Here is an 11,907-nt window from a genome sequence, read left to right on the forward strand (position 1 = left end):
CCCCCCCCATTTTTCCCTTCCTTCTCCTAATGTCCTCCATGCTATTCCTTATGTTCCACAAATAAGTGAAACCATATGATAATTGACTTTCTCTGCTTGACTTATTTCACTTAGCATAATCTCCTCCAGTCCCATACATGTCGATGTAAAAGTTGGGTATTCATCCTTTCTGATGGCTGAGTAATATTCCATTGTATATATGGACCACATCTTCTTTATCCATTCATCTGTTGAAGGGCATCTCGGCTCTTTCCACAGTTTGGCTATTGCAGACATTGCTGCTATGAACATTGGGGTGCATATGGCCCTTCTTTTCACTACATCTGTGTTTTGGGGGTAAATACCCGGGAGTGCAATTGCTGGGTCATAGGGTAGCTCTATTTTTAAATTTTTGAGGAACCTCCACACTGTTTTCCAAAGTGGCTGTATCAGCTTGCATTCCCACCAACAGTGTAAGAGGGTTCCCCGTTCTCCACAACCTCTCCAACATTTGTTATTTCTTTCGCTGTCCATTTTTGCCATTCTAACTGGAGTAAGGTGGTATCTCAATGTGGTTTTGATTTGGATTTCCCTGATGGCTAATGATGATGAACAGTTTTTCATGTCTCTGTTAGCCATTTGTATGTCTTCTTCAGAGAAGTGTCTTTTCATATCTTCTGTCCATTTTGAGACTTGATTATTTGTTTTTTGGGTGTTGAGTTTGAAAAGTTCTTTATAGATCTTGGATACCAGCCCTTTATCTGTAGTGTCATTTGCAAATATCTTCTCCCATTCTGTGGGTTGCCTCTTTGTTTTGTTGACTGTTTCCTTTGCTGTGCAGAAGCTTTTTATCTTGGTGAAGTCCCAAAAGTTCATTTTTGCTTTTGTTTCACTAGCTTTGGGAGAGGTATCTTGAAAGAAGTTGCTGTGGTCGATGTCAAAGACGTTATTGCCTATGTTCTCCTCTAGGATTTGCATGGATTCCTGTCTCACATTGAGGTCTTTCATCCACTTTGAGTTTATCTTTGTGAATGCTGTTAGAGAATGGTCGAGTTTCATTCTTCTGCATGTGGATGTCCAGTTTTTCCAGCACCATTTATTGAAGAGACTCTTTTTTCCATTGCATGTTTTTTCCTGCTTTGCCAAAGATTATTTGACCATAGAGTTGAGGGTCCATATGTGGGTTCTCTATTCTGTTCCATTGGTCTATATGGCTGTTTTTGTGCCAGTACCATGCTGTCTTGGTGATCACAGCTTTGTAATATAGTTTGAAATTGGGCAACGTGATGCCCCCAGCTTTGTTTTTCTTTTTCAACATTTCCTTGGCAATTCGGGGTCTTTTCTAATTCCAAACAAATTTTAGGATTGTTTGTTCCAGCACTTTGAAAAATGTCATTGGAATTTAATCAGGATGGCATTGAAGGTATAGATTGCTCTGGGTAGAATAGACATTTTAACAATGTTTATTCTTCTGATCCATGAGCATGGAATGTTTTTCCATCTCTTTGAGTCTTCTTCAATTTCTTTCATGAATATTTTGTAGTTCCTAGTGTATAGATCCTTTACCTCTTTGGTTAGGTTTATTCCGAGGTATCTTATGGTTTTTGGTGCTACTGTAAATGGAATCATTTCTCTAATTTCTCTTTTTACAGTTGCATTGTTAGTGTATAAGAAAGCAACTGATTTCTGTGCATTGATTTTGTGTCCTGCCACATTACTGGATTGCTGTATGAGTTTAGTAATTTGGGGGTGGAGTCTTTTGGGTTTTCCACATAAAGTATCATGTCGTCTGTGAAAAGAGAGAGTTTGACTTCTTCTTTGCCAATTTGAATACCTTTTATTTCTTTTTGTTGTCTGATTGCTGTTGCTAGGACTTCTAGTACTATGTTGAACAATAGGGGCGAGAGTGGGCATCCTTGATGTGTTCCTGATCTTAAGGGAAAGGCTCTCAGCTTTTCCCCATTGAGGATGATATTCGCTGTGGTTTTTCATAGATGGATTTTATGAACTTGAGGAATGTTCCCTCTATTCCTATACTCTGAAGAGTTGTAATCAGGAAAGGATGTTGTATTTTGTCAAATGTTTTTTCTGCATCAATTGAGAGGACCATATGGTTCTTCCCTCTCCTCTTATTAATGTGTTCTATCACATTGATGGATTTGCGAATGTTGAACCACCCTTGCATCCCAGGGATAAATCCCACTTGGTCGTGGTGGGTGGTCCTTTTAAAGTATTTTTGCATCCTATTAGCTGGGATTTTGCTGAGGATTTTGGAATCCATATTCATCAGGGATATCAGACTGAAATTCTCCTTTTTGATGGGGCCTTTGCCTGTTTTGGGGATTAAGGTAATGTTGGCCTCATAGATTGAGTTTGGAAGTTTTCCTTCTGTTTCTATTTTTTGAAACAGCTTCAGTAGAATAGGTATTATTTCTTCTTTGAATGTTTGGTAGAATTCCTCAGGGAATCCATCAGGCCCTGGACTCTTGTTTTTGGGGAGGTTTTTGATCATTGCTTCAATCGCGTTACTAGTTATAGGCCTATTCAGGTTGTCAGTTTCTTCCTGTTTCAGTCTTGGCAGCTTATAGGTATCCAGGAAGGCCTCCATTTCATGCAGATTGCTCAGTTTCTTGGCATATAGTTGTTGATAATAATTTCTAATAATTGTTCCTATTTCCTTGGTGTTAGTCGTGATCTCTCCCCTTTCATTCATCATTTTATTAATTTGGGTCCTTTCTCTCTTCTTTTGGATAAGTCTCGCCAGTGGTTTATCGATCTTATTAAGTCTTTCAAAGGACCAACTTCTAGTTTCATTGATCTGATCTACTGTGTTTCTGGTTTCTAATTCATTGATTTCTGCTCCGATTTTAAATATTTCTCTTCTAATGTGTGCCTTAGGCATCCTTTGTTGCCTTTTCTCTAGTTCTTTAAGGTGTAGAGTTAGTTGGTGAATTCGGGATTTTTCTATTTTTTTTGAGTGGGGCTTGGATGGCTCTGTATTTCCCCCTTAGGACCGCCTTTGCAGTATGCCATAGGTTTTGGACCAATATGTTTTCGTTCTCATTGATTTCCATGAATTGTTTAAGTTCTTTGATTTCTTGGTTGACCCAAACATTCTTGAGCAGAGTGGTCTTTAGCTTCCAAGTGTTTGAATTTCTGCCAAATTTTTTCTTGTGATTGAGTTCCAGTTTTAGAGCATTGTGGTCTGATAAAATCCAGGGAATAATCTCAATGTTTTGGTATCGATTGAGACCTGATTTGTGACCCAGTACATGTTCTATTCTGGAGAAAGTTCCATGTGTGCCGAGAAGAATGAGTATTCTGTTGTTTTAGGGTGGAATGTTCTGTAAATATCTATGAGGTCCATCTGGTCCAATGTATTATTCAAAGCTCTTGTTTCCTTGTTGATTTTCTGCTTAGATGATCTGTCCATTGCTGAGAGTGGAGTATTGAGGTCTCCTGCAATTAACGTATTGTTATCAATATGACTCTTTATTTTGGTGAACAGTTGCTTTATGTAGATGGCTGCTCCCTTGTTGGGGGCATGGATATTTACAATTGTTAGATCTTCTTGTTGGATAGACCCTTTATGAATGATGAGGTGTCCTTCTGTGTCTCTAACTAGAGACACTAGTTTAAAATCTAATTTGTCTGATATAAGAATTGCTACCCCAGCTTTCTTTTGAGGTCTGTTGGCTGGAAGATGGATCTCCATCCCTTCACTTTCAGTCTGGATGTATCTTTAAGATCAAAATGAGTCTCTTGTAGACAGCATATGGATGGGTCCTGTCTTTCTATCCAAATGCAACCCTGTGCCATTTTATGGGAGCATTTAGGCCATTTACGTTGAGAGTGATTATTGAAAGATATGAATTAATTGTCATCATGTTGCCTGTGAAGACGTTGTTTTTATAGATTGTCCCTGTAATTTTCTGTAGTATATCACTCTTGGGGTCTTTCTCCTTTTATAGAACCCCCCTTAATATTTCTTGCAGGGCCAGCTTAGTGGTCACATATTCTTTCAGTTTCTGCTGGTCTTGGAAGCTCTGCATCTCTCCATCCATTCTAAATGAAAGCCTTGCCAGATAAAGTATTCTTGGCTTCATGTTCTTCTCATTTAGTACCCTGAATATGTCTTGCCAGGCCTTTCTGGCTCGCCAGGTCTCTGTGGATAGGTCTGACGTTATTCTGATGTTCCTCCCTCTGTACTTAAGGAATCTATTCCCTCTAACTGCCCTTAAGACGGTTTCCTTGGTTCAAAGATTTGCAAGTTTTACTATTACATGCCGGGGTGTTGGCCTGTTTTCCTTGATTTTAGGAGGGGTCCTCTGTGCCTCTAGGACTCGAATGTTTGTTTCATTCCCCAGATTAGGGAAGTTCTCAGCTATGATTTGCTCAAATACATCTTCTAGTCCTCTCTCTCCACTCCCTCAGGGATTCCAATTATTCTGACACTGGAACACTTCATGTTGTCACTTATTTCTCTGATTCTATTTTCATGGATTCTGAGTTGTTTTTCCCTGGCCTTCTCTTTGCCCTTTTTATGTATTATATTGTCTTCCAGGTCGCTTATTCGCTCTTCTGCCTCAGTTACCCTAGCTGTTAGATTATCTAGATTAGATTGGATCTCATTGATAGCATTTTTAAGTTCTGCCAATTCACCTTTCATTTCTGCCCTTAGAGACTGTATGTTGCCATTAATTGATTTCTCCATTCTAGCCATTGTCTTCACAATTGCTAGCCTGAATTCCATCTCTGACATCTTGGTTATATCTGCATCCATTTGTAAATCTTCAGCATAAGTCATAATCTCTGAGTCTTTTCTGTTTTGGGGGCTCCTCCTCCTAGTCATTCTGTGGCTGGGTGTTTGAGCAAATGTATAGAGTCTAAATTATTGACCAGAACCCAAACAAGATGCATCTGTTTTGTAGGGACCTTAGGGTTGCTGGCCTCTTGTTTTCCCAGCCTGTCTTCTGTGGGACGGGCCTGCCATGCTGTTAGTCAGGCAACCATGTTTGGGCGGAGTTGCCCTGTGCCCCTGTGGCAGAGGATGGGCTCAGCGGGAATTAGTCTTTGGGGTTTTTGTTCTCTGGCGCCTTTCCCTGGTGGCTTCCCGGGTCTCTTCCATAAGTCAGAGCAGAAGAGACCGTTTCCAACCCTCTGCCTCAGAGCAGAGAGATCGCAGTCTGTTCTTCAGTGAGCTCTCCAGGCCACACTGTCTCTGTTTATGTCCGTGCTGCTATAAACTACAGCGTCCTAGGTTGCGCGCCCCTCTGCAGCACTCCCAGTCCTGCCTCCAGGTCGGGGCACGTCTTTGCCCTTTGTGCTTCTAAAACCGCCAGCTGCTCCCAGTTCATGCACACATGACCCCGCCACTCCTGGTTTCTGTCCCAGGGCTGCAGTTCGCAGGCGCGGTCCTGCCGCTCCGGGTTTCCGCCCCGGGGGCTGCCCTAAAGTCCTTTCCCCACTGCTACCAGTCTGCGAGTCTGTGCCCTGTCTGCAGCACGGGAGGCTGTCACTCACTGGCGGTGTAAGATCCCCATGGCCAGGCACCCTCCTGCTGCCATTTATCATCCAATATCTGCCCACAGAATCATGGATCCCCACTTTGTACCTCAAAACCAACTGCCTGCGGTATTCTGTTTGTAGAGATCCAGATCTTCTTACATCTCAGGCTGGTTTTGTGGTTGCTCAGAGTTGTCTGGTAGATATCCAGCTCAATTCCAGGGACCAGTTGAAATAGGGTCCCCTACTCCTCCACCATCTTTCCCCCCTCACATCATTCGTTTTTGATGTAGTGTTCCATGATTCATTGTTTGCATATAACACCCAGTGCTCCATTCAGTACATGCCCTCTTTAATACCCATCACCAGGCTAGCCCACCCCCCAACCCCCCTCCCCTCTAGAACCCTCAGTTTGTTTCTCAGAGTCCATAGTCTCTCATGGTTCGTCTCCCCCTCCAATTTCCCCCCTTCATTTTTCCCTTCCTGCTATCTTCTTCTTTTTCTTCTTTTTCTTTTTTTAAAACATATAATGTATTATTTGTTTCAGAGGTACAGGTCAGGGCTCCATTCCAGGACCCTAGGATCATGACCTGAGCCAAAGGCAGATGCTTAACCAACTGAGCTTCCCAGGCGCCCCACGACGGAAATACTCTTAAAGTGAGAAGCTCACTTCTGCTCCATCTTCTCACACTCCCTTCCAGAGGGCATGCCCCTTCCCTGTGATATCACCTTTACTACCTCCAGAAACTCTGTCTTCAGGAAACACCATTCTCAGCCAATTACCATCCTCAAGGCGAGGAAGGCCATAGGAAGCCCACTGCCAGGGATCTGGTTGTTTCTGGGATCTCAACCTTTCCTCTCCAGAGAGTAGAGGTTTACTTTGTTGTGCAGCAAATAATCAAACCAGCCCCTCTCACAGAAAAGTCCACATCCCTTCAGGCTGGCTGTCCTCCCTCCTCCTCCAGCTGACACCCAAGTGTCAGTATTTCAAACCATTCAAGACCACTTCCCCAAAGGATGCTGAGAGGAACAGTTCCTGCAGCTTGTCTGAAGGATTGCTCCATAGTATTAACTCCTTTCCCAGGGCAGGGCCAGTGTGTCATTCTTCATATTGTGGTTGTGGGTGAAGAATGCTAAAAAGGCACTAAGAGATCCCTGCCTATGCTTTGATGGAGAGAGGGAGGGACAAGGGGGAAGGATAGAAAGATAGAATGTCTAAACACTACAGAGGTTAAGAATTACTCTTTCTATATTAGTATTTATGTATAAACAACCAAATATGTTACTTGTGATAGTGTTTGCAAAGAGAATAGTTATGCTACTATGTGGGAAACAAACATTCTGTTTTAGAAATTATATATTGAAATTATTATTTCTAAAATGAATGTTTAGGGGCGCCTGGGTGGCTCAGTTGTTAAGCGTCTGCCTTCAGCTCAGGTCATGATCCCAGGGTCCTGGGATCAAGCCCCGCATCGGGCTCCCTGCGCCCGGCGGGAAGCCTGCTTCTCCGTCTTTCACTCCCCCTGCCTGTGTTCCCTCTCTTGCTGTGTCTCTCCCTGTCAAATAAATAAATAAAATCTTTAAAAAATAAAAAATAAATTAAAAAATTAAAAAAATTAAAAAAATAAATAAATAAAATGAATGTTTATGCATGTCAAACCTGGCAGCATGTAATATATGTGTATAATTATGTTCTGTGTTTTCCTTCTTGTTACATGTAGAGTTTTAAGGTATGTGAATAAAAAAAGTTCTCAAGTTCCAGTATAATTTTTAGATACCTAGTGGGCACTTTGTTTCCAAGCTTGCCAGGATGGAGAAGATCCTAGGCAAAAGAAATAAATTATTTTTAATTTACTGAATTGTATAATTAATTCATAATTTATTTTTGTGTTTCAGATACAATTTCCCTTTGAGGGGTTTAGAGAGGATTATTCTCTAAAAAGAATTTATACCCTTTCCTATTATAGACCAATAAAGAAAAAGAAACAAGTTTATTAAATATTAGTGTTGATCAGAGTTGCTTACTTTAAAATTAAAGGATAGAGTAAACAATACATAAAAGGAAGAGATACAGAAGAAATTTCTTTCTAGATATTTTGTTCATGGATCTGTAATTCTGAGTCAAGTTGTCAACATGTCCCCACAAAGAAAAGGTAGAAACTCCCTAGAAATGGGAATACTTGGAACCCACTTAAAACAGGTCAATTTGAGATTTATATTTTCTTTTTTTATTTTTTTTTAATTAAAAAAAATTTTATGTTATGTTAGTCACCATACATCATTAGTTTTTGATGTGATGATCCACGATCCATTGTTTTCATATAACACCCAGTGCTCCATGCAGTACGTGCCCTCCTTAATACCCACCACTGGGCTAACCAATCCCTCCTCCCCCTTCCCCTCTAAAACCCTGTTTGTTTCTCAGAATCCATAGTCTCTCATGGTTCATCTCTCCCTCCGATTCCCCCCCCCCATCATTTTTCCCTTCCTTCTCCTAATGTCCTCCATGCTATTCCTTATGTTCCACAAATAAGTGCAACCATATGATAATTGACTTTCTCTGCTTGACTTATTTCACTTAGCATAATCTCCTCCAGGCCCATCCATGTTGATGTAAAAGTTGGGTATTCATTCTTTCTGATGGCTATATTTTCATGTCTACCCTTTAATAAGAGGGAAAAAAATAAATATTTTTATTTTCTGGAAAAATTGAATATTTCCACATATTAATATGCATTTTTTCCCAGAAGATCCCAAGGGCAGTATTTCTAAAGGGGATAAATCAAAGTGGAAACACCCTCTGGATGTAATGCCACATAATTCGGTTTTTGAATGGGTTTTGAGATGAGCAGTGGCTCTCTCATTGTTATTTACATATTAGTTAAGATTAAGGTTATATTTTAAAATGTCAAAATAGGTTAATACTTTTGTCTTCTAGAGCCCTTTGGCATTAGATAAACTACAGATTAATTTATTAACTCATTTAATCCTCAAAACACTGACGAGAGAGATATTTGAAATTCTGATTTTATAGATGGAAAAACTAAGGAAAATGGAAACTATATATCGTATGAATTAAAGATAAGTATGCAGCAAAGTTACAAAGCTGTTATAATAAAAACTCAAGTTGTGACTCAATGAAAGGCGTATGATACCTTGCCAAGAGTATCGGCAATCATTTGACAATTTGAGACCTCTAAAAATTAATCAGGCTATTTATTGGATTTCAGGAGGGTCCCCAACATTTCCTAAATAATAAAGGTAATTTAATGTGCCTGAGCTGTTTGTAAAGTAACATATGTACAAGCAATGTGATTTATGCTGAATACCTACTTTCCTTCTGGGCATCTGGAATCTTGGTACATGCTAGGCAATGGGTGCCTAATGACAAGCCTCCAAAAAAAATGCAGGACTGAGTCTCTAAAAGACTTTCCTGGTAGACAATACTTTATACATGTTGTCAAAATTCATTGCTAATGGAATAAATTGTGTGACTCCACTGGGAAGAGTCTCTGGGAAGCTCATGCAGGTTTCCTCCAGACTTAACCACATGTCCCTTTTCCCTGTCTTGGTTTTGGTTTGTATCCTTTGGCTATATTAATCTTATTTGTGAGTACAGCTACGTGCTGATACCGAATTATTCAAACTAAGTGTGTTGGGGACCCTTGACATAATATATGACCCAGTGCTGGCCAATGTGCTGGCAGGGGATGTCTGCTGGAGTAACCGGAGTGGGAAAGATTGCCTTCCTCTTAAGAAAAAGACCTGGAAAGAAGATATGGCCCTTTTCTGACCATGGACATTGTCCTGCCTGGATGTGAGGAATGGAATGGTGCAGCTACTTGGGGACCAGCCTGAGAATGAAGCCAATACTCAGGATGGTAAAGATGAGGACCTGGAAAAGTAAAGGACCTAGTTTCACTGAGCTACTGACAATCCCTGTCTGGAGTTGGATATCTAGTCATGTGAAAATATGAATTTCTTTATTCCTCAATGCATATCGAGTAGGGATTTCCTGTGTCTTGCAGTAAATGATATTCTCACTGATACCTTTTTGAGAGAAGCACTATAAGCATGCTCTTGGAACCATGGACAATGAGTTTGCATACCAGTTATGCCATTCACAAGTTTTGTAACCTTGAGTAAGATCCTAAAATTTATTCTGCCTCAATTCTTCATCAGTAAAATGGAGACAGGAAGTGTGGCTAGTTCATAGTTTTGTTGTTACTGCTAGAATTTAAAAAGGGTACTATCTTTATCTAATAAAATGCTTAATGCTTTGAAGTACTTTCATTTTCTTTTATTATTTTTATTATTTTATTTTATTTAAATTTCAGTAGTTAACATACACTGCAATATTGGTTTCAGGAGTAGAATTCAGTGATTCATCAATTATATACAACACCCAGTGCTCATCAAATGAAGTGCCTATCCCCCATCTAGCCCAACATTCACCCACCTCTCTCCAAATTTCAGTTTGTTCTCTATTGTTAAGAGACTCTCATGGTTTGATTCCCTCTCTCCTCGTGTTCTTTCCCCCTTCCCATATTTTGTTTCTCAAATTCCACATGAGTGAGATCCTGTTGTATTTGTCTTTCTCTGACTGACTTAGTTCACTTAGCATAATACATTCTATCACCCTCCATGTCATTGCAAATGGCAAGATTTCATTCCTTTTTTTTTTATTATGTTATATTAGTCACCATACAGTACATCATTAGTTTTTGATATAGTGTTCAATGATTCATTATTTGCATATAACACCCACTGGTCTTTGCAATACTTGCCCTCCTTAATACCCATCACCTGCCTAGAGCACCCCCCACCCCCCTCTACCCTGAAAACCTCAGATTGTTTCCCAGTCCATAGTCTCTCATGGTTCGTCTCCCTTTCTGATTTCCCTTCCTTCAGTTTCACCTTTATTCCCCTAATATCCCCCATGTTATTCTTTATGTTCCACAAATAAGTGAAACCATATGATAATTCTCTTTTCTGCTTGACTTATTTCACTTAGCATAATCTCCTCCAGTTCCATCCATGTCAGTGCAAATGGTGGATATTCATTCTTTTGAATGGCTGAGTAATATTCCATTGTATATATGGACCACATCTTCTTTATTCATTCATCTATTGAAGGGAATCTCAGTTCTTTCCACAGTTTGGGTATTGTGGACATTGCTACTATGAACATTGGGGTGCATATGGCCCTTCTTTTCACTACATCTGTGTCTTTGGGGTAAATACCTAGGAGTGCAATTGCTGGGTCATAGGATTGCTTTATTTTTAACTTCTTGAGGAACCTCCATATTGTTTTCCAGAGTGGCTGCAGCAGCTTGCATTCCCACCAACAGTGTAAGAGAGTTCCCCTTTCTCCACATCCTCGCCAACACTTGTTTCCTGCCTTGTTAATTTTTGCCATTCTAACTGGTGTAAGATGGTATCTCAATGAAGTTTTGATTTGAATTTCCCTGATGGCTAGTGACGTAAAACATTTTTTCATATGTCTGTTAGCCATTTGTATGTCTTCTTTGCAAAAGTGTCTGTTAATGACTTCTGCCCATTTTTTTGACTTCATTATTTATTTTTGGGTGTTGAGTTTGAGAAGTTCTTTATAGATCTTGGATACCAGCCCTTTATCTGTAATATCATTTGCAAATATCTTCTCCCATTCCGTGGGTTGCCTCTTAGTTTTGTTCACTGTTTCATTTGCTGTGCAGAAGCTTTTTATCTTGATGAAGTCCCAAAAGTTCATTTTTGCTTTTATTTCCCTTGCCTTTGGAGACATGTCTTGAAAGAAGTTGCTGTGGCCGATTTTGAAGAAGTCACTGCCTATGTTCTCCTTTAGGATTGTGATGGATTTCTGTCTCACATTGAGGTCTTTCATCCATTTTGAATTTATCTTGTGTATGGTGTAAGAGAATGGTCAAGTTTCATTTTCTGTATGTAGCTGTCCAATTTTCCCAGCACCATTTATTGAAGAGACTATCTTTATTACATTGGATATTTTTTCCTGCTTTGTCAAAGATTATTTGACCATGAAGTTGAGCTGAGCTCTCTATTCTGTTCCAGTGATTGATGTGTCCGTTTTTGTGCCAATAGCATCTGTCTTGGTGAATAGAGCTTTGTAATATAACATGAAGTCAGGCATTGGGAAGCCCCCAGCTTTGTTTTTCTTTTTCAATGTTCCCTTGGCAGTTTGGGGTCTTTTTTGGTTCCATACAAATTGTAGGATTGTTTGTTCCAGCTCTGTGAAAAATGCCAACGGTATTTTATATGAATGGCATTAAAAGGGTAAATTGCTCTGGGATGCATAGACATTTTAACAATGTTTATTCTTCCAATCCATGAGCATGGAATGTTTTTCTACCTTTCTGTGTCTTCCTCAATTTCTTTCATAAGTGTTCTGTAGTTTCTAGAGTATAG

This window comes from Mirounga leonina, unplaced genomic scaffold (assembly GCF_011800145.1).
Source record: "Mirounga leonina isolate KUSES-001 unplaced genomic scaffold, KU_Mleo_1.0 Mir_101529, whole genome shotgun sequence".
Taxonomy (NCBI): domain Eukaryota; kingdom Metazoa; phylum Chordata; class Mammalia; order Carnivora; family Phocidae; genus Mirounga; species Mirounga leonina.